This window comes from Carassius auratus, chromosome 2 (genome assembly GCF_003368295.1).
Source record: "Carassius auratus strain Wakin chromosome 2, ASM336829v1, whole genome shotgun sequence".
Lineage (NCBI taxonomy): Eukaryota > Metazoa > Chordata > Actinopteri > Cypriniformes > Cyprinidae > Carassius > Carassius auratus.
In genome coordinates, this window is record NC_039244.1 from 3,392,204 (window position 1) to 3,419,184 (window position 26,981).

General features: G+C 35.1%; 1 long non-coding RNA gene and 1 pseudogene across 1 annotated transcript; both read right to left on the bottom strand.

Annotated features, from left to right (window-relative positions):
• Positions 1–26,472, bottom strand: LOC113112659 (cyclic AMP-responsive element-binding protein 3-like protein 3-A; annotated as a pseudogene).
• LOC113112667 (uncharacterized) lies at positions 20,288–24,059 on the bottom strand. The gene is made up of 3 exons (XR_003293464.1): positions 22,953–24,059; positions 22,079–22,111; positions 20,288–20,528 (listed from the first exon to the last, which is right to left on the bottom strand). It is a non-coding gene; the product is annotated as an uncharacterized LOC113112667 (long non-coding RNA).
• Positions 26,473–26,981: the final 509 nt, after the last annotated feature.

Consider the following 26,981-nt stretch of genomic DNA (forward strand, 5'->3'; position numbering starts at 1 on the left):
TGTGACACCTGAGGTCATTTATTTACAACTGGACATGTCATTCAACTCAGAGTATTATCTAAAAAATACAAAGCAATAGGAAATAAATACATTCAGTTGAATTCGGTCAAGGTTTTACCATAATGTTAAACACTCTTGAAACCTTTATCTTGAAAAATAAAGTTGCATTTACTGTTTACCAATTGATCAGCAATATTCGAAAAACTCAATGCTTCAATCATGCAGTGTGTAATGTAAGAAATAAACCCATCACGAAGTAGAACAAAAAGCCCAAAGGAGGGCTGTGCAGTGAGGAAGCCAAGCTGCTCATTGTGTCCAAGGTTGTGCTGTGTTTCCAGGAGCTGCAGAACGTGCGCTAGTGGAGGCCTGTGGTGCAGTTTTGATGCAAAAGTGTGTGAAACAGGTAATTGTTATTCCTCTCCACCTCTCCATATCCTTTAAAGTGGACTGACATCAGTAACTGCACCTGAAACTGGTGCATGTTGGAGCGAAAGGTGCTTTTTAATGAATGGAAAGCTGCACATGCTCTTGAACACTCATGATGCTCTGATGAACGCTGAGGTCTCGAGATGTGCAATACTCAGCGGGTCCAATTAGACACATATTTGATGGTCAGGCAACGGCTGCCTGGAGGTTCATGGAGGTGCAAATACCTGCTTGAACAAACTAACACACTCACTGCTCATATATGCACAGCCATTCTAGAGTTCACATTTCCTGCATGTTGTATGCAATACTAAAGTTGTTTGGCATTCAGGAACCGTGAGTCAAAATGCTCCAGGGAGCTCTGTGCAGAAGAAAATTGCAAACAAAAACTATAAATATTAGGACAAAGATGTGCTGGTTATGTACTCACATTAATGGATGCCTGGTTTTAATGCCCAGTTATATGTTGGGACATTGCGCTCAAATGAGATGAGTTCTGTGCATCAATCGGAGTTGATCAAGCAGTTGAAGCAAAGCAGATCTTGGCACGGCGATCCGCACATCTCTTGGCACGACTGTCTGCTTTTGATGCAATGTACCGTGTTAGGCCAATTCCCACTGATTAATCTGTTCCCCTACAGCAGCGTTTAAAACACAGGCCAACATTTGACTTTGGTGTAAATTTGTGAATGCACATGCTCACTCACTGATGCATATTAAAACACTTCCTCAAGCTAGTGGAACTGAATCTGATTAGTTGGTTTTACACAATTTAAACACTTAATCCACTTGGAAATAAAGTCACAGAATAGCTAACCTCTGCCAGGTTAGTTGCAACAAATCTTTATAACAATTTTTTTAGTTTTTAAACTCTGTGAAATATGTAAATTTTCTTTACAGATTTTAAACTCTTTTTATTGTTTTCTATACATTTTTTTTTTTTTGCATAGCCTGCTGCATCATTATTTAAATGATTTATTTTTCCACTGTAGTCTGTTATTGTCATATAATGTGTTCAGATGAATACACAACATTTTACACTATTTTACATTATTTTTGTGCTTTCTGTACAACTATTTGCATAGGGTGATTTATTTGTCCATTTCAGTCTGTTATTGTGTTTTAATCTATTCAGACAAACCTGCAATATTTAACACTATTTTTAATATATGCATCATTATTTACATGCATATATTTTATTCACAAGTAAACTTAAGTGTCTAAAGTATATATTATCGGACCAGTTTACACTGTTTTATACTATGTGTGTATGTGTGTGTGTGTGTGTGTGTGTGTGTGTTTGTGTGTGTGTGTGTGTTTGTGTGTTTTCTGGACAAATTGTTGCATGCCAAACATTTGCGTGTCAATCAAATGGTCACTTCCTGTCTGTTGACAGTTTTTGAATGAACGCTTGAGAATGAAATAGTCACTAGATTTGCCAGGTTAGTTGCATGAAATCTTTGCCCGACACTAAAATATACAGTAATTTGTTTTTTTGTTGTTAGTTTTTGCACGCTGTAGGCTGCTGCATTATCATTTGCATTATTTATTTTTCCATTCCAGTCTAAAATGGTCTATTATTTAATCTCAATGCCAGGGGAAAGCAAACAATGCTTTGCATGCCAGTCAGATAGTAACTTCCTGTCTGTGGCCGGAATCAGTTGTGATGCCTTGGTCAAATGGCTGGTATAATGTGTGCCAGGCTGTTACATCACTTATTGTCTTTCTCATGATGTGCTATCCACCTCAGTGTGGCAGCGTGACCCGTGATGGGGTCACCGTGGTGATGTCGTGGTCTCTGTAGCTGTGGTTGTGATGTAGAGGGTCCATGTCGGCGTACTCAGGCCTGAGCCGAAGCTTGCTGTGAGGGGACGAGGGGACGTCCACATCTCTGTTGATGGAGTAGCCAGGCTGGATGCTGTAGACCTCCATCACTGAGCGCAGTGACCTGGACTGAACTGCAGGAGAGAGGGAAGAGTAAAACAGAGCTCAGCCTCGGAACAGTGAGTCACTGATGCATATTCAGTGTGTTCTGTCTCTGGGCTCCGGCACTTTTTAGAGTCAAACATTCACATGCAGTGTCATCGGTCAAATATTTCATTTTTATGTACATAGTATTAAACCCTTGCCAAAGAGCAGTTCTATCGTACATAAAACCTTCTAGCTTTAAGAAAAGGAACAGTGTGAACCATTATAAATGACTGGCAGTGTTCTTTTAGTTTTTCATCAATTATTCAGCTTTTGGGGTCAGAACAACATGAGGCTGATTAAAATATTTTTGGGTGAAAATACAATTCTTCAGTTGTACTAGGTTCTGGGAACTGTTTTTGGCTGTAATGTGTTCTTGGTTGAGTGATGGGTTCTTCAGAGTTTTGGATTCTGGATTTTTAATTTTTTGGATAACGTGGGCCCCCCACTTGAAAGTTTGTGAACCCCTTGCAGAAAATGTGAGGAAAACAAATAGACAAATCATAAAGGATCATACTCAATGCATGTTATGTCTTATTAAGTACTGCCATGAGTAATATATTTTACATAAAAAAATGTTTACATTTAGTTCACAAAACAAAACAAAAATAGCTTAAAGTATTAAAACAATACTCTGTATGGTTACCTGGATTATCCACTAATGTTTTTTTTGTTTATTTGTTTTTTGATGATTGTTCATGAGTCCCTTGTTTGTTGTGAACTGCTAAACTGAAAGCTGTTCTTCAGAAAAATCCTTTAGGTTTCTGCAGATTCTTCAGTTTTCCAGCATTTTTCTGCCTGTTTGAATCCTTTCCAGCTGTGACTGTATGATTTTGAGATTCACACTGAGGACAATTGAGGGACTTAAACACAACAATTATTAAAGTTTCAAACATTCACTGATGCTCCAGAAGTAAACACATTGCACAATGCATGAAAACTTTTAGCATTTGAAGAACAAAGTAAATTGAACTTAATTTGTTTTCAAGGAAACATGCAAGTATCTTCTGTTGCTTCTGAAGGGCAGTACTAAATAAAATAAAATAAAAATTCTACAAAATAATAAAAAGTTGGACATCTTCATCCTATTCAAAAGTTTTCACCCCCAGCTCTTAATGCATTGTATTTACTTCTGGAGCATCAGTGAACGTTTGAAACTTTTTTAATAGTTGTGTTTAAGTCCCTCAATTATTATTCTCCGTGAAAAAAGATGAATCTCAAAATCATAAAGTCACTGCTGGAAACGGTTCAAATATGCAAAAAATGCTGGAAGAGAGAAGAATCTGCAGGACATTGAGGATTTGTCTGATGAACAGTTCTCAGTTTAACTGTTCAGAACGTACTAAGGACTCATGCACAACCATCACAAAACAGAATGACACTCGAGGATCATCAGGTAACAGAACACAGTACTAAGAACCAAGGGTCATTCAACCTTTGAATGGGGTTGTTTTAATAATTTCATCTATTTTTATTTATTTATTTTGTCTTGTGGACTAAATGTAAACATTTTTTTTTTCAAAATGTATTACTCAGGACAATAGTCAATAAAAAAATTACACACATTTTGTATGATCTCTCATATTTACTGTAGTTAAAATTACTGACATTCTCACAGATTCTGCAAGGGGTTCACAAACTTTCAAGTGGCACTGTAGATAGATAGATAGATAGATAGATAGATAGATAGATGGATAGATAGATAGATAGATAGATAGATAGATGGATAGATGGATAGATGGATAGATAGATAGATAGATAGATAGATAGATAGATAGATAGATAGATGGATAGATGGATAGATAGATAGATAGATAGATAGATAGATAGATAGATAGATAGATAGATAGATAGATAGATAGATAGATGGATAGATGGATAGATGGATAGATAGATAGATAGATAGATAGATAGATAGATAGATAGATAGATAGATGGATAGATGGATAGATAGATAGATAGATAGATAGATAGATAGATAGATAGATAGATAGATAGATAGATAGATAGATAGATAGATAGATAGATAGATAGATAGAGTGAGGAACACGCATGTATAACGTGTCAGTAAACGAGAATCACTGTATGACTCAGGTGGTAAACAAAGATGCTCGGTAGTTACATAGTTTCTGAAATGCATACAGAAGCATAATATGTTAATTTTAACATAATTTTTAATGTGGCATGATGTTGATGCCGACTGACCTTTCCCAGCGCTGAAGTCCCCGGGGTCAGCGGTTCTCCTGTGTGAGATGGGCTGGAAGCTCGGGATGAGAATGAGAGAGAAAGAGAGGACCAGCACCTAGGAGAAGATGAAATATTAATCAAGGGGAAGTAAATAAGCAATTCCTGCTATATGGGTCAGCTGATGACCTACATCCTTTAAACGGCATGTTCCAATCAACACTTTCATTATAATCATCATCCTCATTCTCGTTCTCTTTCTGTTACATGCACAGGGAAGATAAGATGCAGAGAAACAAGGATCAGTAATATTGCAATATCTTTTCTCATATACTTAATAATTATTATGCATACCATTCAGAGGTTTGGGGTTGGTGAGATGCTTTTAAAACATCTTGATCTCTATTTATCACCAAGGCTGAATTTGTATGACCAAAGCTGCAGTAAAAATATGTGTAAAATTTAAAATAACTGTGTTTTATTTCAATATTTTTTAAATGTAATTTATTTCTGTGCTGCGCAGCTGTATTTCCAGCATCATCCCTCCAGTCTTCAGTGGCACATGATCGTTCAGAAATCATTTTAATATGCTGATTTGCTGCTCAGGAAGCATTTCTGATTATTTTATTTTTCAGGATTCTTTGATGAATAAAGCTTAAAAGAACTGCATTAATTTAACTAGACATCTTTAGTCACATTATAAATCTCTCTATTTTCACTTCTGATCAATTTAATTCATCCTTGTTGAATAAAACGTTTAAATTTCTCAACAACAAAAAAAACTACTTTCTAAAAATGGAACAGTAGTGTACAGTACATGAATAAATTATAATTATTATTACATTTTCCTTTCCATCCTTCCTTCGTTTCTCCTAGGAATTGTTCTGCCTAACTTTTTTCTTCCTCTTTTTATTCCCTACATTTCAGCACTTTCCTTTCTAAACATGTTTTTGAGATGCTGTAAACCATGACGTCGCTCTTTACACACCAGCATTACTGTAATATCCACACAGTCCACTTCATTTACTGTATCTTCATGGCATCTGTGTTCATTTTAATTCAAACACCCTCTCGGTGCCTCACTTTTGAAATGATTCATTCATTCATGATTCAAGCCAGGATTTATAAATAAAGGAGAATGTAACTGTATCTACTGACGCATATCGACAGAGAGCAGCCAGTAAGAAATGTCCTGCAGAGCAGAAAGACAGACCACAAAACATTAACAGTGATTTTTGTTCCCTCTGGCATATTTTTTTCATTCACTTTCAATGCATTTTCATTTTTAATGCTCTTTCAAAAGAGTATGTGAAGAGCAAAACCCAGAGCATTTGGAAGAAATGATCTGAACAGATATAAAATATTAATTTAAAGGGTTAGTTCACCTGAGAATGAAAAGATGTCCATTTTCTACTCTACCCTCGAAGCATCCTAGGTGTATCTGACTTTCCTCTTTCAGAATAAACTAATCAAAGTTATATTGACATTTTTCTTGTTCTTCCAAGCCTTTCAATGGGGGGGTAAAAGGGTGTTTGTTGTCAACAGTTCAGAAGATGAGAAATAAAATGTGAGCATCTGTATTTAATACGTCACTCCCATGGCCCCGGGGGGTGAATAAAGGCCCCCTGTAGCGAATCCATAAAATATCCAGATTTCAAATAAAATAAACTCTTTTTGGAAGATGAAAAGATGGAAGATGTATGCATTATTTTTATGATTTAATTGCAAAGAAACATTTATATAATAAATCCCTATATTATTTAATTAAATAAAATGCATTTAATAACTAACTCTTTTAATATATTTTACATAAAAAAATAATGCAATAATATAAAAAAATTATATAAATACGAATTTAAATATAATTAAGATATTATATCTAAATTAAATACAACGTTTATTTTTAAATACAATTATTACAGATATAATTATTTTAAATTATATATTTATATTTAAATTAAATATTAATCATATACAATAATATAATCTATTAACATTATTTATATTTTCAAAATTAATATTAATAATAATCCGTCTTTTTCTTTCTTTGTGTTAATCTGAATTTAACTTTTTTCTATATATGAAACTGAAGAGTTATTTTTTTTTATTCAATTTAAATGTATTTGTATAGTCCAAACTACAAATAAATTTAATAATGCAGTTAATTTTCAGTCATTATGTAAAATGTGTAAATAAATAAATTAATAAATAAAATCAAAATAATAATTTTGGTCAGATTTTCCAGTGACCCTTTTAAACCCTTTAGAAATGTTTGAGATTCCTGACTTCTTGTTGCAGACTTTATCTTGGTAATCTGTGCAAAGTTTTAAGACACTGTTATGGAAGGTGGCAGTGAGATCGGTAACTGATGTAATCAGCTGTAATAAAGAATAAGAAAGAGTTAATTAACTAATGCTGATGACACTACTGATATCTCTCTCTTCTCTGGCCTACGTGTCACTGAACATTTACTTTCCTCCTTTTTCTTCCTCTTCTGCAAATGTTCACTTTGAAGCTTGACTTTGATTGTGTTTCAGTTGTAAAAATGCCTGGAGCGGATTCCTTCAAAGCATAGCGCTTCCTTCCTTCCTTCCTTCCTTAATTTCTTTCCCTTTCTTAGGCTCCTCCTCCCGTGCTGTCATCTTACCAGGATGCAGGTTCCCGTCTGAGCCGGTTTACTGGAGCCATTCATCACGAGAGACTGCAGCCAGCGTAGCTGCTCCATCAGAGACCTGGCAGATAGATGGAGAGAGTGCGTTCCAAGTTAGAGGAAGCGGTAATAGAACTTCCGTTTGATGTTAACTTTAGAGTAAAGTGCCGAGTTGTGCTTTAAAAAGAAATCGCTTCATCTAAGGACAAGTATGCAGGGAGTGGAAGGATTTCACACTGCTGCAGAGTGTTTCGAAAATGTCAGCGTGTTAAAATAAGTTTTGAAGTCCATCACAACAGATGCTTCTGCTCATCAATTTATTCAAATACTCACAATTTGAAGCCAATCCTAAAAGGATCAAAAAAGAATCCTCAAATAAGATTCTATTGAAATTCAGAATTAAATTCTGATTGATAAATAAATACATATATAAACAGAAATTATTCTATTCAATAATAAACTGTAATAATAATTGGAAATATCTTTATTATATTGTTAGAAAATACATTTAATTACATTTTAATTTATTTAAAATTATGATTAAATGAGGATTTTTTTAAAAAAGGGACTGAACACATTTTCATTGTTGAATACAATAAAATCTGATGCATTACTAGTTATAGAACAATGGTTTCATGGAAATATATAAAGCTGCACTATTCATGAAAATGTGGAGGAACAATTGTTTTGGTCATTACGTTAGTTGTGCTCCGGCTCCGCTTTTCTGCACGGATGAATCTGATGATTTGAGGCGTATGATTGCATAAATATACAGTAATATAAATTTGTAAGGATATTTATAGGCAAATAAACCAATGCATTAACTTATAGAGATCAGCATTGTTGAATCTAGTTAGTACAACACATAATGGTTGACAAATGCATATCTTGATTCGTGTTTTATTACGAGCATCTGAACATTTTTCAGTTCAAGTTTTAGTTGTGGCTTCAAGCTTCTTCCTCTGCATATATTAGTAGCTGGACCTTCTTTATTTATGGATATGACATTAGTAACACACACCACACACAGTTTCCCGATAAATATGTCCCAACAAATGTTAACTATTAATAATTATTATAGGCTTAGCATAGTGATTCATGATAAGGGAAAAACACGGTTTGGGAGATGGTTTTATGATTTATGAAGTTATGAAGAAAAAAAAGTTAGTGTAGCTTAGGTAAAAAAGAAAAAGAAATTAAAAAAGCCATAAGCCATGATGTAAACCTTACAAAGTCGATCAAAATGAAAATATCTTTGCCTAACAATGTGATTATTATAATGCGTAGCCAATCATGATTTATTGCTCTGTTTTAGGCTTTGTTTTCACTAGACTTCTCCTTTAAATTTAATAGCTGATTTTATAGATTGTTAAAATACTATAAAATAACTAGTAAATGATTGATAGAAGAGAGATTTTGTAAACGAATCTCAAAATGGATTATAATTTGTGGAGGGTCTGGTTTATAGCTAGCTTACATCAGCAGGTTATAAACCTATATATTTTATAGCAGTGGATCTCAACTGTGGGTCACATCGTAACTCTCCATGGTTTGTTTTTTGAAAGGTTTATTTAGTTCATATTCATAAACATTTTTCATGGTTCGTCCTTGAAAACTGCAGGGGGGATTGTTCTTTGTGTATTTTTAAGGACATTTTAGTTTTCTATTGTATAATAAGCAGTACTGTGTTGGGCCACTTGATGTCCGATGTAAATTCAGAGTCATAGCTTTGTCAAAGTGGAGCTGATGTCTAATGTTGTTGTAAAATGAGACTTACGTGTTGGTCTTCTCCAGCTGGAGGACTTTCCTCTGTAATTCCTGATTCTGAGCGCTGCAGGCAGCCATCCTAAACCAGAGGATATTGGCCAATTATTCACAGTGATAAATCTGACCTACAAACCCTGCCACACACCTTCTGTCACAGCTGCTGCTTATGCACACACACACACACACAGGTGTTTTTGTGTAAAGTGTGTTCATCCCATAGGCGTAATGGTTTTTATAATGTAGAAACTGTATATTCTATCGCCATTCACCAACCCTACACCTAACCCTAACCCTCACAGGAAACTTTGTGCATTTTTACTTTCTCAAAATAAACCTCATTCTGTATGATTTATAAGTGTTTTGAAAAATGGGGACATAGGTTATGTCCTCATAATTCCCCCTCTCCTTGTAATACCTGTGTCATACCCATGTCATTATACAGAGTTGTGTCCTGATATGTCACAAAAACAAGAGCATACACACACACACACACACACACACACACACACACACACACACACACACACACAAACACTTCCTACATAGTGCATGTGTTGCTGGTAGCATTAATTACAAGAATTCAACCCACACCTCTTCCTTAGAGGGCCATTTCATTCCCAAAATTTGTGCAGCAGTGTGCTCTAAATGATTTCTCCAGCCTCTCGGAGGATATTCAGTTCCTTTGATCCTAAGTTATGATAAGTTCGAGCCTGGATTTTTAATGACTTTCGACCTCAATTTCAACTTTACAGCAAGTTTATTTAATAATGAGTTTTTCTTTGATATCATATTCATTCATTCAGACTGTGTTTACTTGTACAACAAGTCAGGTACAGTACATACTGTACAGCAGTTAAAGCATTATACACTACCGTTCAAAAGACTGAAGACTTATACTTAGTGACTTATTCTCACTAAGAATGCATTCATTTATTTATTTGTTTATTTACTAAATATAATAAAAACAGAAATATTGTGAAACATTACTACAATTTTAAACAACTGTTTTCTGTTTCTGAATATATTTTAAAATCTAATTTATTGCTGTGATCAAAGCTAAATTTACAACATCATTACTCCGGTCTTCAGTGTCACATCATTCAAATATACTGATTTCTGCTCAAGAAACTTCCCTGATTATTATTATTCTGATTATTATAATTGTTTATAAACAGTTATATAAACATTAATATAAAGTTCATAAGAACAGCAGAATTATAAATACAAAGTCTTTCCTACACAGCTTTCCTAGTCTTTCCTGTCACTGTTTATCAATATAATGTATCCTCTCTGAGTAAAAACAGTAACTCTTATAAAAAACAACCTTACTAACCCTCCAATTTTGAATGACTATGTATTTAGATCTGTTTTCGCATTCTACTGTATATTTTAACGTGGCATTAGTTGTATATATATATGTATGCATGTATACACACAGTATATGCATGTGTATATTCACCTTCCCTCCAGTCCATCTACATAGTCCTTCTTTTTCTTGCGGCTCTCCTGTGCCGACTGCTTGTTTCGGATTTTCCTCCGAATCTTCTTCAACATCTTTTCTTCGTACTAAGAAAATTACGAGAAAATGGGCCAGACAAAATGTTAAGATGAATTCATCTGGAAATGAGATGCACAGGAGTCCATATTTCAAGCCATTCTTTTGAAACAGATTTTGTTATAGATCTGAAACCGCTGGCGACACGTGAGTCAAATAAAATCAGCTTAATCTTGTCATTATCCATTATTCTAGCACACAGAGGGAGAAACCTGGGCAGATGAAAGGAACTAGGTGTTATTTTGATGAGAGGTGGCTTTCATCACTGACTTATTCATCTCAGCCTCTATAAAAGCCTCTTTTCTTCCTACTGATCTCTGATCAGACTTGCAGCAGTAAACGTAGAGGAATGACACGTGTAGGACATGGAAAGGTTGTTACTGTGATGATCAAGAGATGATGTGAAGAGAGCTCACGTGATGTTATGATGTCATAACCACTGTTGTGAGAGATGTGTACCAAAGACTTTAGGTATTCACGTAAGGTGCACTTTTATCTCTACAAATGGGATAAAGTGCAATGTGAAATATAACGGAATAATTCACGTCTTCTATATAAAATGAGACAATTGCAGCAAAAGCATCAGTGAATCTTGTTAAGAAAAAAGCTACATGTTTGTATGAAACAAAACCATAATCATTAATGCAACTTAAAACCATAATTTTGGCCAAAATACGAGTCCAGTCCATAATAATGCTTCCTCCAGTGATATCAAAATCTACCAACATATTTATTTATAACTGTTTTGGACTGTTTTCACTTGCATGCAGTGTTTGATCTGTGCAGATTTCTCTCCTGATTCAGACAAGATCCCTTTTTAATAAATAAAACAATATTATGGATAAAGTAATAAATAGTAAAGTAAAAAATGTCAGTGCTTCACAAGACATGAACTGTGGATTATTGTGATGTTTTTATTAGCTGTTTGGACTCTCATTCTGACGGCACCTATTCACTGCAGATAATCCATTGGTGAGCAAGTGATGTAATGCTACATTTATCCAAATCTGTTCTGATAAAGAAACTAATTGTTGAATGGCCTGAGTCAATTTTCTGCATATTTTCATTTCTGGGTGAACTATTCTGTCAACACTATTTGTTTATGTCAGATCTTTTTTTTTTTTTGATTGAAATGTTTTATTTGTTAATTGTCCCCATTGAAATACATTGGATGCCCAAAATGGTTGCAAATATAGCTACCAACTGAACAGACTTTCCTTGAATGGAACAGGAGGTTGAGGTTTTGCAGAGTTTCAGATAGAGGGTGTGGTTTTGGAGAGATGGGTGTGGTCTAATTCAGATAGAACCTGCATGTGTTCAAAATACCTTGTTAAGAGGCAGTTGGCTGGGAAGACTGACTCCTTCCTTGGCTAAAAGTTTCTTCTCATCTTCATTAAGAATCAGTTCTTGCTGGGATTGCTGGGTGGAGGGTTTCGACTAGACAGAAACACACATTTTGTTTCATGTGCTTTAAAATTTGTATTGCAAATTATAATTATTTATTTTGTAAGCATCTGTGAATATTATTAGTTGGGATGAAGCTGCAAAGTGCCACACAAGGACACTCTACTTAGTCTCAGGTATCGCTGCATTACATTGCATAATGACAACAACTCATTTCAGACTCAGGGATTCATAAGTGCTACATCAATACATCTACTCCCTTGTTTGTTTTAGTTTTTTCAGCGTACATCACAACATATGAAGCAATGACTCAATGCAGCACCAAGCCAAAAACAGCATCCGTGGGTGTATTATAGTGTTGTGAAATGCAGTAACAGCTGTCTATTGTGCCCTATGTTGCCCGGGAATGTTTACAGGTCAGAGTCATTACCAGTGATGCATTAATGCTGATAACATGCACAGTCTGCTAGCTTTCGGAATTGAATGTTGAGACTTTCATCAGTCCATTGGGGTGCACCTTGTGCTTTAATTTATTTTTTTATTTTTTTTGAGTGTCCTTGAGTTTTTAAGCTAAAAGCTTTTTAAAATGCTTCTGGGACACCTGCATTATGATGCACTCATTCATTCTAGATGAACTGAATACGTTATGTAAATGCCACCTAAGAGTGCATGTCAGGTCAACCTGAGCCAATTAACTTTTAGGGCTTCCTTAAGATTAGATTGGTTAGCTGGTCATTTGGGGAACCCATGGACTAGTTGTTTTGGAGGGAAAAAATGGTTTTCCCATTTCTACCACACAAATATTGGGTGAAAAAACTCGATTTGTACATTTGACATTTTTGTTTATGTTGTAATGAGAAAGCTTATGCTCATCAAGGCTCCATTTATTTAACCAAATGTCAGTATATACGTATAACCTTAAAACGTTGTCTGGGATTTGGAACAGAGCTATGTGTTTTTCTCTTTCTTCTTGAGTTCCCCCACATGTCCTGTTTTCCAGTTTCTGACAGCTCCACAGTTTTCTCTCTCTCTCTCTTTTCCGCTCCTCATGCCGGTTGTCACTAGCATCTGTGTGTATGTCACACTAGCTGTATGTTTCACACTGAATGTCACGGCAGGACAGTTGAGTCACATACACTGCATGGTGTGTGCTCATGTTCTCTCAGTACTCACCACTTCTCCGTTGCTGGAAAGCAGCAGGTCTTTTACGGTGAGCTGGTAAACGGTGGCTGGTTGAGTTCTCTGCACTGCTGACGTGCACTGAGAGTCTGTCAGACCGTTGGAGAACAGACTGGCCTCCCAATCTTCTGCAGACACACACACATACAGAATGCATTCACATCACACTGTGTCCGACAGACAACAGAGATTTTTTTTCAATTTCTTAGTGGTTGTTCGTATAATACTGTGTGGAAGATAGTGCTCTGGATGTTTCTAGAGAGTTGCTAAGGTGTTCTTAGAACATTTATATGTGGTTGCTGTACTTGGATCACTGAATTACCAATTGGTTTGCCATGTCTGCGATTTTCCTTCAACAAACATTATTTTAATATGCCTCCCATCCAATAATCGCAAAGAGCTTTGTGCTTTGTTACAGCTGATAAGAAACAGGCCTGCAGAGGGTAGTACACAATGTGAACCAGAGCGGTAAAACAAAAACAAAATCTTAGATGCAGCATAAATTCTTCTGTATAGTTTCCCTAATTGTACTATTTAAATACACAATTACTTAAAGAGTGAAATCTCACCCAGATCAATGGAGATATCAGGCTCTGTGTTTGCGACAGGTGCGTCCTGCTGCTGAAGATGTTGAGGGAGAAGATGAGGATGCTGAGGGAGGACGATGGAGTTGAAAAGTGGGTTGGTGGACGGTGGCGGGCTGTCCAGGTGGTCAGACGGGGTGTCATCACTGATTCCACTGTCAGAGGGTGAGGGGACCCATAGAGGAGAGCAGGGCTGTGACACACCATCTGATGCTTGCAACAGGGAGTCCAAGAAGTTATCAACAACACCTTCACCATGACACAGAATCTGCAGGAACACAAAGGAGTCACACAAAACTGTAACGTATCTGACTCATAGATGTAATAAATGCACCCACCACACACACACAACCATGATTCACAAACAACAACACACACATGACAGCCCTGCAGATGAGTCATTGTATGCATTGCCTTTTGTGTCTCTAAAGTACATTATCTCATGTAAAATTTAACAGGCTCGTAAGAAAACCTTGAATTGCTCCTTTTCAACAGTTTTCAACATGCCTGTCTGCAGTATTGCTTTGCACACTTGTTAGTATTTGCTAGCAGCAGCTTTAACAAATTAACCCAACCAACTATGACATCCATCCAATTTCCCTGATGTTACACCACATTTCAAGGGAAATCAAACTGTGAAAGCACTCCTGATGCAATCAGAATGATTTCTGAAGGATATGTGACACTGAAGACTGGAGCAATGATGCTGGAAATTAAGCTTTGCAACATTGAAAACTGTAATTTTACAGTGTAATATTTCATAATACTGCTTTTACTGTATTTTTGTTCCAGTAAATGCAGACTTGGGGAGTGTTTATATTTGGATGGTGCCTATGATATCTTAAAATGCTGACACATGTGCACAGCTCACTAGGTTTTTGTCTTTTGGCTTTTCACAAGCACACACACACACACACACACACACACACACACACACATGCATTTAAATAGCTATTTATATTGGGACATTTTATAGATTTCTATTGCTTTTATATACAGATAGTTATACACTTTTTAACATAAACCCACCCATTCCCCTAACCCAAACCTACATTTTTACAATTACAAAAAAAACTTTGTTTACTTAATTTTTTTTTTTTTTTTTTTTTTTTTTTTTACAAATTAGGACATTTCCAAAGGGAGGTATTTGGAGATTTTGTCCGGTTTTGCTTACTTTTGGGTACAAATGTGTCCCCCAAACATGGTTCGGTAGGTATACACACACAACAGTGTCGGACACAAACACACAGAAGCTGACAGATCAATTTGGGTCAGACATGTAATATGCCGTCACTGTTTTTACAGGGAGCCTTTCAGAGTGTCACATTGATTAACCAAATTAAAATAACTAAAAATAAAATGTTCTCAGCATGCTCTCAGCAGGAAGGTTGTCTCATGATTTATCATATAAACTCAGGTCACAAATATCAAATGTCAGTTCACTCACGCTTTGATCTGTGATTGGCCACGCCGGGTTGCCATGGTAACCATTGCTGTCCATGTGAGGGACCATATGGGGCTCGAGGAGCAGGTCTAGGAGTTCAGTCCCAGAGTAACCCTGAAGATGTAGAGGAATGATGAGAGGTTAGAGGAAATGTATGCTATGGCATAAGGTGCTTTCACAAATTACACCTGGTAAATTACTGTAAAAATTACTGTCTTTCTACTTTTAAGATACCATTCAAACACATAAGAACCAAACTACAGATAAACTGTGTCATATCTGTCAACAGAATGACCTTTAATGACCTGTCGTTTCTTCTTCTGTCAGAACGAGAAGTGCTTTTCATACTTGAAATAGTTAACCTTGGGTCATTCAAATTGAATCTTGGTTATATCTTCCTTTATGTGCCTCATACTTTACAACGTATCCTGCTTTATAAAAAAAGATTGTTCTTTAAGCCCTTTTGTGCTGAAATGGTTCTTTGTGTAACAGTTTAAGGTTTTTCAAATCTGTATGTGTCAGCTTTCAATCATCCAGAAACACAGACTGTCAGCACACTCTCAACAGGTAAAGGATTTCATTCTTAACATCTATACATTTGAACTTTTTTTCTTCTTTTTAGTTTTGCTCAGTTGAGGGAAATTCTCTTCTCTTCTCTGCTATGTAAGTAACATATTGAATTTATGGTCCATATTGTTGTCTTAAATTATTGCTTGGGTTACCTTTCAATGCATTTGGGCTTTCATAAACGCAATTGGAAATGGAGGATACAGACTTTAACTAATTTGTGTATGTCTACCCAGATTCTGCAACACTTCCTCAACCACAGAGAGGAACTGGAACCGGAACTTGATTGCAATATCTTTATTTTGTCTATTATTATGTTTTTAGGGATTCAGTCAATCATTTAAACCAATTAAAAGTACTCAAGTGCCTTATATCGTTGGAATCCTTGGCTCACCATGGACAAAACGCATGCCTCGGATTTCAGTGTCAAATTTTCAGGTATTTTGTTGTTGTTTTTTCAAAAATGACTTTTGCGAACTAGTCCTAGGTTTTTCACCTGATCAGAAATAAAGCAGTGCAGAAAGATTCTCTGAAGACTGGATCCCAAAACATTCATAAAGGGTGAAGCCACTTTTACTTAAATACTAACTCTAGAATGGAAAGAAAGATTTTCACCAGATTTGGAACATGGATGTAAGAGAGTTTGGCCACTTGGAGCTATAACGGGGGAAAAAAAAAAAAAAACATAAAAATGGAGGACATTTGTGTATCTCAAAAAACTTGGCCGCCATATCCCAATTAATTTCAAAGCACCTAAAAGACAAGGTTAACAGAGCTCGACTCATGGTCTTAAAGGTCTGTAAGAATTTTTAAAGAAATTTTAAAGAAACATGATGTGTCAGTTTAATGATGAAAGAGAGGTAAGATAAGACTAAGGTTACATAGCATTTAATATGTGTTTTACGACAGAATTTTAAACAACCAAGAGAGATATTCAGTAAAGCAAACTAATTGACTTTTTTGAAATGAAAATAGGGGATTTTTGTGATTCATTTAATTCCTCACTAAATGTGATTAGAAATGAAACCTTCCGCATTTTTGACATATTATGTATACAAGTACGACTGAATATGTGCATGTTTTAAAATATTATTTGCAAATACTTCAAAATGATTACTTCTCAAAGAGAGTTAGATATAGAATTTCCTTCACTGTTCTAGTTGTTTATACAGTAGCCTACATTTCATTCCCCAGTTTTCAAGACATGCATAAGGCCGTGCATTTGGATGACCCCTCAGATCTTCTTCAGAAGAGTCTTTGTTATTTTCATGTCTGGGGTCCTGAATGAAAAACTTCCCTCCACAAATGAGGCAGGAAGATGCTCTGACCGTTAAAGTTTAACCAGGTCCGTTGAACTGGCATAAAGTATTCATTTGAAAGCCTGCAGTGTTATTGTTAGTACTGTAGCACAGAGAACAGCCATAGAATATGACATTTGTAACACAGCTGGCTGTTTGTGACAACAGTTGAGGAAAGCCTGGTTCTTTCCACAAGCATGGGTACAGCATAAAGCAGGATAGCATCAAATCTGTCAGGCAATTACAAAATAATCAATGAATCCATGTGGCAGGCCATGCATCTGATATAATGAGCACAATGATGCAACTGTCATGCTTTACATCTGACATGTTGAAGATGAGGAGTGATGAAGACTTTCTAGCCTTCTCATCAGCTCTACTGACTTTTAAAGACACGGAAAAGTGATTGTGAAATATGATGAAAAGAAATATGAACGAAAAAGAATATCATGCTCTGAACAACATCTTGATGTACTAGATTTTAAAGCCATGAGTGAAAAATTCTTCTGCCAGAAAAGAAAACTCAACCCATGGCAGTAAGAGCATTGTTTCAGCATGGCATGCACACACACACACACACAACAACAACACTGGATTAAAATGATAGGATTTGAATCACAGTTTTATTGGTTTTCTGTTTAAGTATGTTTTGGCTGATAAGCTATCTGTGCAGAATTACATTAACGTGCTAGTTCTGCTAAGCTAAAAGAAATAATGATACTCCTATTGTTTTTAGCAACATTTTCTTACATTAAACTTCTACAGTTTACTCTTTTTATCTTGGTAGATAAGTCCATTTCTGAATTTTAATATTGCCTTTGGAAAGAAAAATCATAAATGAGATCTTTTCAATCTTTGATCTCAATTGCTTTTTGCAGACAGCAATTAGATTCCATATTAAGATATTTATTTAGAGATAAAAATGGAAATGTTTGCTTACTGTAAATCTCCTGCCCTTAGATTTCTCCTCTAAAACATGCCGCCGTAGTATATTATCAGATCTGAACTATCAGATTTCAGAGGCAATGTCTTAAATTGTGTTCAGATGATATTACAGTCTGCATTCAAAAGTCTAAAAATAAACTTATAAAACATCTTTCATCAAATTCTGCCAAATGATTTGAGCTATTTATATTTATTCCATAGAGATCTCTTTAATACAGTCTTATTTTGGTATAAGTTAAATATTATTATAGGTTTAATTATATTTTGAATTGTTTTTATTTTTGTTTGTTCTGTTTAGGTAATTTTGCTCGTAGGTAATCTTTTTGTCGTTTATTCATTTTTTTCTATTCTGTTTCAACATTCAAAGCTGTTTTAGTTAAATTAATGCAACATTAATGCAAATTAATACAAATTTAATTAAAAAAAACAATATATATTTATTATAAAAACCCTAGAATGAGTTGTTTTGGTAACTAGCTGAAGTATATACAGTAGCCTGTCTTGCCCTGTCTTGTGTGCTGTAGTACTGTTATTTTGAAATCCAGTGTTTCTGTGTTCACTCCTGTTTGCCTTTTGTTCTAGTTCTGCCTTGTTTGTTTCCAAGACAATTAATTAGCTCCACCCCCTTGTTACCGCTTACCCTGTGTAGATACACCCCCTTGATTCAGTGCATATTTGTCAGTCATTGTGCTTCCTGTAGATGCTCTTGTCTAGGTTTTCCTTCTTCTCCTGCTCTGAGTTTCTAGTACCTGTGTTTGTTTATTCTTTTCCTTAATACATTAAACTTCATCTCGCCTTCATACAGCCAAGCATTACTATTTTAATATACGAATACAGTGATTTTCATTTTTGTCAAATATAATAACCCTGCTTTAATATCTCTCCAAGACTGTAATAGTCTGTAATAGTCTTGGAGACTCAGTAATAATTCTGAATGGATATCAAATCCTGAAGTAAAGGTGTAATATTTAATACGACAAAGCCATAATGAAGACAAAACTGTGATACCAAGTCCTAAGAATTTGAAGGTGGCAATATGTATCTAATACCAAAACAGATCAATTTCTCCAACGAATGCCACATACTCTCGGGAATGCCTTAACCTCAGCCTACTTTCATTTCAGACAGTTTATTTGTGTTTCATTGAATTGATTCTTCACCCCCCCTGTATACTTTGCACCGATCATGCACTTTTGTAGTGAAGATAAGCTTATCTCATCTGAGCAAAGTTTTATATGTGGTAATGGCACAGAAGAGTTACACACAAATCATGGCAAGCTTGGCTAGTCACCCTCTAAAGATCACAAGACAATTTCATGGCTAGACAAATCAAGGACACCGTTCGAGGACACCTCAAGAATACTGGTGAACTGAGACTCCTGAGAGCAAAGCCAGATGCATTTAACTGCAGTTTGTCAGGAAACAAATCTAAGAAACCTAAACATGCATGCAGACACACAGCATATTCCCAACAAAAGAGCAATGCATAAACTCCTACTCCATTTGAGAGGTTTTGCATAAACTGATTGCTGTATTAAATCAGGATTATAGATGGCAAAGTAATCCACTGACACAACAAACAGCTCTCATGGATGAGCGCATGTGAGTGATTAAGACATTTTGCTTTAATTGCGTAGATCTGGTGAACTTTCTCTGCCTCATCTGTTGTTAATTGGAAGAAGTCTGAGAGGAGCCTTGGGTTTTATTCTTGTTTATATGTGTGCTGAGCTACTAGGCTAATTAGGAAAAGTTAATTATCGCTGGGGTTTGGGTTATTGTCATTTCCACAAGCACTGCAAATACACACCCAGCAAGCAATTTTGCGTCTAATAGACGTCTAATAGCCGTCTAAACACAGCCGAGACGTCTAGGCTAAATCGAGGCTAATTTTGGGCTGTCAGTGAAAATCTAATAGACGTCTAAACATACCCCAAGAATAGACAGCTATTAAATGACTACATATATACGTCTAATAGATGTCTAACCATAGCCCAAGAATAGACAATCAGACAGCTATTGAACGACTATATTTATACGTCCAATAGACGTCTAAACATAGCCCAAGAATAGACTAGTCATCAATTAGACCGCTAAACAACATACGTCTAATAGACAGGCAATATGGGTCTAGGCTAAAACAAGGCTGATTTTGGGCTGTCAGTGAAAATCTAATAGACGTCTAACCATAGCCCAAGAATAGACTAGTCATCCATTACACTACATATACATGTAATAGACAACAAAATGAGGCATAAGGATTCTTTTCACTCAAATATAACAGGTTCTCAAATTAAAATCCATCCAAACAAATTGAATATAAAGGGATTTATTTTGAACAATTATATAGACAACAACAACTTGGACAACATTCAAACATAAAAATGAACAAATAAAACATTGGAAAAATATGTAAAACAATTAATTTTTAAGAATTAACTGTTTACTTTAGATCCATAACCCCCACCCCCTGCCCTCCCTGGTGCTTGTTTGAAATTATTAGAAATAGCATTTTTTATTTCACATTCCATAGCTGATGGAAAGCTGGTCATCACTGCGTCTGCCAAATGAGAAAAAGGAAAGAATTATTGCTCAAAAAAAACATTGTTGACAATCCTTTTTAACTAATTAGTCAATCACTTTTGCTAGGATGATTTAATAGATAGAGTTAACAGAATATAGATTGAGACTATATAATTTATATCAATATAGACAATCATTTATATCAATATTATAATTAATATCAATAATTGAACATTTTTGCTTGCTTAGTGGTGATGCAATACGGCGTGTAACGATACGCGTATTGAACAATTCTGTACAAGGCATTATATATATATATATATATATATATATATACACATATATAGGCTATATAGACACACACATATACATATATATCTGACATTTTCTTCTCGAATGTTCATTTTTATCAAGCTCATATATGCAAGTTCTGTAATTTCACTTAAATGGCAATGAAAATGACCTATTAATTTTCAGCGAGAGCATTAACTCGATCTCTCAAGCGACGCCATTCTCTTAGATATTTGGGATCCATAACTTCTGAATATGGAAATAAAATTAACATTATAATTGATTATGTAACACTGTTATCCCAAGACATGTCTGACTACTACCATAATGTGTTTTGAAACTGAAATACAGTATTTTTTTAAATTATCATTCTAATGAAGGTGAAAACAGATTTTATTTTCATTTCTACTTTAGTTCTTCCCTCAAGTTTAAAGGGATAGTTCACTTCGAAATTAAATTTTGGTATGTTTTAGCTTACCTTAAGAACGTCCAAGATGTAGGTGTCTTTGTTTCCGCAGTAGTTTCAATTTTTTAGGTCAAACTATTCTTGTCTGTCAGTCATATAATGCAGGTCTATGGTCAGCACCTAAAAAGGCCATGCACAGAGAAGTCCAAATTAAACAATTCCCCATCGTAAGTACACATTGATGGACTAAGACACGAAACGAGCAGTCTGTGTGAGAAAATGAACAGTATTTATATCGTTTTTACCTCTTGTACACAGCCACGTCCAAGTGATATGAGGGCTCGCGTGCTTCCAGGTGTGTGATGCGTCCGCGTTCTGGCTTAATTTGCGCAAGCGCCGCACTTAGACTAAGCCAGCCCAGAATGCGCACACACCGAAGCACGCGCGCCCTCAGATCACTTCGACGTTGCTGTGTTATAAGAGGTAAAACGAAATAAATAATGTTCGTTTTCTGACACAAACCGCTCGTTTCGTGTCTTAGGCTATCAGTGTGTATGGTGGGGAATTGTTTAATTTGGACTTCTCTGTGCATGCTCTTTCAGGTGGTGACCATATAGACCTGCATTATATGACTGACAGACAAGAACAGTTTGACCTAAAAATATAAAAATTGAAACTACTGCGGAAACAAAGACACCTACATCTTGGATGCCCATAAGGTAAGCTTAAACATATCAAAATTTAATTTCAAAGTGAACTATCATTATAAATCATTCTTTATCACTTACTCATATAACTCTAATAAACATAAAAAATACTTATAGGCGTAGTTCACTTAAAAAAAATAAAAAAATAAAATAAAAAACAACAACATGTAATCATTTACTCACTTTCACTTGGTTCCAAACCTGTATGGCTTTCTTCTGTTGAACACACACAAAAAAATATATTTTGATGAATGTTGGTAACAAGACATTTAATGGTAGTCACTGACAAGTGTTCTGTATATTCAATTGCTGTACTTTGTTGACTGATTGCAGGATAATTTCCAATAAACAGTGTCTTTAAATCAAATAAAGTGGATTACATCACTCCAGTTCTGAGGTTTTTACACTGGCTATCTGTCTGTCAAAAAATTAATATCCAAAAACTACAGTTGGTTATTAAATTAACATTTTAAGGCCAAAGTAAATTTCTAATCTTCTGATGCACTATGAACCATCCAGAGCAGACCTCTCAGGACATCTGGGACAGTAGCCAGCTACTTTTATATCTCCAAAGTCAAAACAAAACATGGAGAAGCAGCATTCAAATTTATATCTGAAACAAATTCACTGAAAACTGAATGTATGCTGCATATTTTAATTATTTACAAACTAGTTTAAAGACTTTATGTTTGCCACTACCTTTTATTAAATGGAGAGGATTTTTTTTTTATTATTTCTTTTCATGTTGCACTATGCTGCTGTTAAATTTTATGTAAAGTACTTACAGAATTTGCTTTAAATCAACTCTAATTTAAATACAAATAAATACTGGTATCTTTATAATAATAAAAAAATAGTAATGATAAGTTTCATAGTTTCATGCTTACCACATTCATTGAATTTAGATACATTTGCAATAACACGTGCAAGGTAACGTTAACTTTTTGGAGAAAAGTAGTACTCTGCAATGTTAATGTTAAAATGTCACGGTTTCTACACATTATAACAGCTAACTAATTTAAACAATAAACATATCAAAAATAACACGCATACTTACAAGATCGAAGTAGAAATGTGAAGGTTTTCACTCAGACTGTTGCTCACCCGTTGCACTCCGACAGCTGCCTCGTGTAAAATAAAATGGCGGAAATGTTTATCGCGAGATTTGGCTTAAGTGATCTAGTCACGCAATGGCATTAGTTCCAGTAGACATGTCTCAGTAGTGTTTCAATTGTGCCATCTAGCGGTTGGGAAATGCAATTGCATTTGATTAGATATTTTTATCGTAGATTGTGTATGAATGTTTGACAGAAAATATATATTAAGCTGTGTAAGCGAAAACATTTCAAAGACTAATATTCTAGGTCGCTGGTCTATATCTGAGCCCAGATTGCAATAATTTCGCCAGGTGGGCTAAAGCAGACCGCATATAGCCCGTCCAATTCGGAGCTAAATCGTGATCTACCATGCCGTGAAATGACGTATTGAACCTTGATATCATACCAATGCGAACATGATTGAATATTAACCATTTCATGCACTGCCTGGCAAAAAAATACAATTAATCAGTTTTGACAAAAAGTGGGCTACAATAGCCGGGTCTGAATACGAGCTAAATCGTGGCTACGCACAGCCTACACATATAACATGTAAAATAAAGTAAACCAAACAACTTGTAATCACGTTAGACTCTGCGTACATGATGGAATATCATACATCTCACAAGTTATTTTGCAAAAAAAATACATTTATCCAGATTAAATGTTATTTGGGCTAAAAGTGGGTTACACATAGCCGGACTATATCTGGTCTATATTTAACCCAGACGTTGAAATGACGGCTATTGCTTGCTGGGCAGGTTCATAATAGCACTCTTTTTTTTCTTCATTTTTTTGATAAATGTAACTTTCATCTCACACATAGCTCCTCTATTTCATGAGAGATTTCAGATTTGCGAAGATGTAGCATCAAAGATCTCAATATAAGCATTTTATTTATGTATTTATTTTAATCAAATTTATCAAAGACAAGCATTTTCTTTAGGTTGTTTAGTGGATCCACTTCTGATCATCTGCCTCTATACCATTGGGCAAAAAAAAAAAACATGTCACGTCATGTCAAAAGTGTGTCATGAAGAGTCAATTTTTAAATAAAATAAATATCATTTTAAATGATTTTCATTATTATTTTAGGGATGCACCGAAATTTCGGCCACCGAAATTTTTCGGCCGAAAATGGCCTTTTCGGTTTTCGGCCGATAGACTTTTATCACCGAAACAACACGGCCGAAATGTTGTGATGACGCAAACAGAAACCGCGACCTGCACGTGCACCTGCAAAGCGCAGACCACAAGCTCCACGCGACATTCACTTAACAGTGAGAACACTCTCTCTTCTTATTCCTTTATTCGCAGCACTAAAGCGTCTCTTAACAAAGAGATTGAGACGGACCAAGAAGTAAAAACAAAGAAAAGTACTTATAGAGTCTGTTAGCACACGTCTCACTGAGATCTTTTCGGATCCTCTGCACTTCATCGCGAATGTGCTTGATCCGCGTTATAAAGACCATTACTTGGATGCGGAAATAAGGCAGCGCGCACGAGAAATGATCCAGGCCGCGCTGGATGCGGAGAACCCGCGTGGAGACGGAGAAGCGCCAAGCGCAGGAGACAGATCAGAGCGCAGAAAAAAAGACTGGTCTCTGCACCAGATGAGTGGCATGCACCATCGTTGTCTGATATGTTCAGTGGAATTCTGCAAGAAAGTGCCTCAAATAATAATAATACGTTGGCTATTTTGTTCTTATACACACACACAAACATATATACATACATAATATCAGATTGTAGCCATATTTATGCTAGATTTTCTGCTAGATTTCTGCTTTAATTTGATAGAAATGTTTATTTATGCCCTGGCCCTATTTAAATACACTCTCTCAAATATTTCTCAAATGTCAGGCAGATGACAAGCTCAACTGCTCAACAGCTAGATGGTTATCTGTCTGAAGTCCCCATCCCCAGAAGTGATAAGAGTCTTGCCAACTGGAGAAGTAATGCACTTTCTAGTCCTACATAGAAAAATTTCAAATACACTTCACCTAAATGCACTTTGTTTTTATGAGAGAACTGTTCATTTTAAAACCTTTCTGCAGGCCAGTAGGCCTGTACATTATTATTAAATATACACGAGTGGGATACATTTTTAGTTTGAATTTTATTTTACACTGTGCATTGTTGCAATGTGCTTAATAAATATTTACATCATTTGTAATTATGTATTTTTATGTTTTTTTTTTTTAATAAGTTATGTAATTGTAATTATCTTTGAAACTTTCATATTAATTTATGCAATTGCAATGTCTTAATTTTAGTAAAGTTAGTACACGGTCATAGCAATAAATGCAATGGTACTAATAATTGGCATAATTTATTTTGGTGTTTCGGTTTCGGTTTTCGGCCTTGGTTTTCTCTTTTTCGGTTTTCGGTTTCGGCCAAGAATTTTCATTTCGGTGCATCCCTAATTATTATTTGTATGAGTCATATTTAATGGAATGATATTATAATTTAATATTTCACCATATGTTACACATATACTTGGGTGATATTTCAATGCTACAACTTTCTTAGAAGAAAACATTTAAAAAATATATATCTTTTTAAAATTATTATGAAAAATAAAATTAAAAAATTGCACTGAACTTTAAACCAAAAGGTTTTAAAAGTTTTAAATGTTATATATCTCAAATATTTCTCAACTGTTTTATTATTTGCCAAGATACCAAAGTCTTATTCAGAAGTCAAAGGTCTCAATATGAACTATTAATATCGCTCAAAAGTTTGGAATATTTACGATTTTATAATGTTTTAGAAAAAACTCTCTTATGCTAAGTGAAACTAAAGACTGAAGTAATCCCCACTGATAATTCAGCTTTGTAATCAGAAGAATAATTTAAATATATATATTTATTAAAATAGAAAACTGTTTTTTATTTAAATAGTTATAATATTTCACATTAATACAATTTTACTGTATTTTTGAGCAAATAAATGCAGTATTCATGAGCAGAAGAAACGTATTTTAAGAACAATAAAAACTTTATTATTCCAAACTTTTGACTGGTATCTTTTATATGTCTTTGATATACAATACTTTTTCTTAAACAGAAAACTAGCTGATACTATTAGTATATACAAAATATTTTCACAATTTTATTGTGTTCTCATAATGTCTTCATTTGAGTTCAGTTTTTAGGCCTGAAGTGGGCCAGTTTGGCAATAAGCTTTTCAAATTTATAAAAATAAAAAAAAACACATAAATAATGTCAGTGTTACCTGGCTGACAGTGGCTGATTTTAATATGACTCTTACAATGAAAATCTCAGTAAAAACAAAAGAAATGCAATACTTCACCTTGTCTGAGAGAAGTGCCATGCTCCAGGCACTCGAATCACCAACAGAAATACAAGCAAACAGAAGACAATTATTAAAATCCAAAGAGAAAACCAGAGAATGTCAGTATGGTGATGTTCTCTGAACATTTGAGTTCCTGAATGTGTTATCTGTTCTAGGGCAAAGTTGAAACTGCAGATAAACTCCAGATAATGAGCCTATGATTCAGCTGGGTTGTTCAAGCTCAGAGGGCTTTGACTGACAGGTTAAATCATACATATGAGGATCTGCATTCTGTTTATCAGAGAGATGATGATGATGATGATGATGATTTCATCAAAATAAATTAACATGATAACAGAGGATGACATCACTGTCCAACTTCAAATGTAAATTAAGTGGAGACATGCGAGAAGATTTTTATTGTTTAGAGGTTTCAGTTTCAAACCTCAAGGAATAGTCCCCTCAAAATGTAAATTTGCTGAAAATGTCCTCACCCTAAGTCCATTCAAGATGTAGATGAGTTTGTTTCTTCATCCAAACAGATTTGGAAAAATTTAGCTTTTTATCACTTGCTCACCAATGGATGCTCTGCAGTGAATGGGTGCCGTCAGAATGAGAGTCCAAACAGCTGATAAAAACATCACAACTCTAGTCCATCGGTTAATATCTTGAAGTGTGAAAAAATTGCGTTT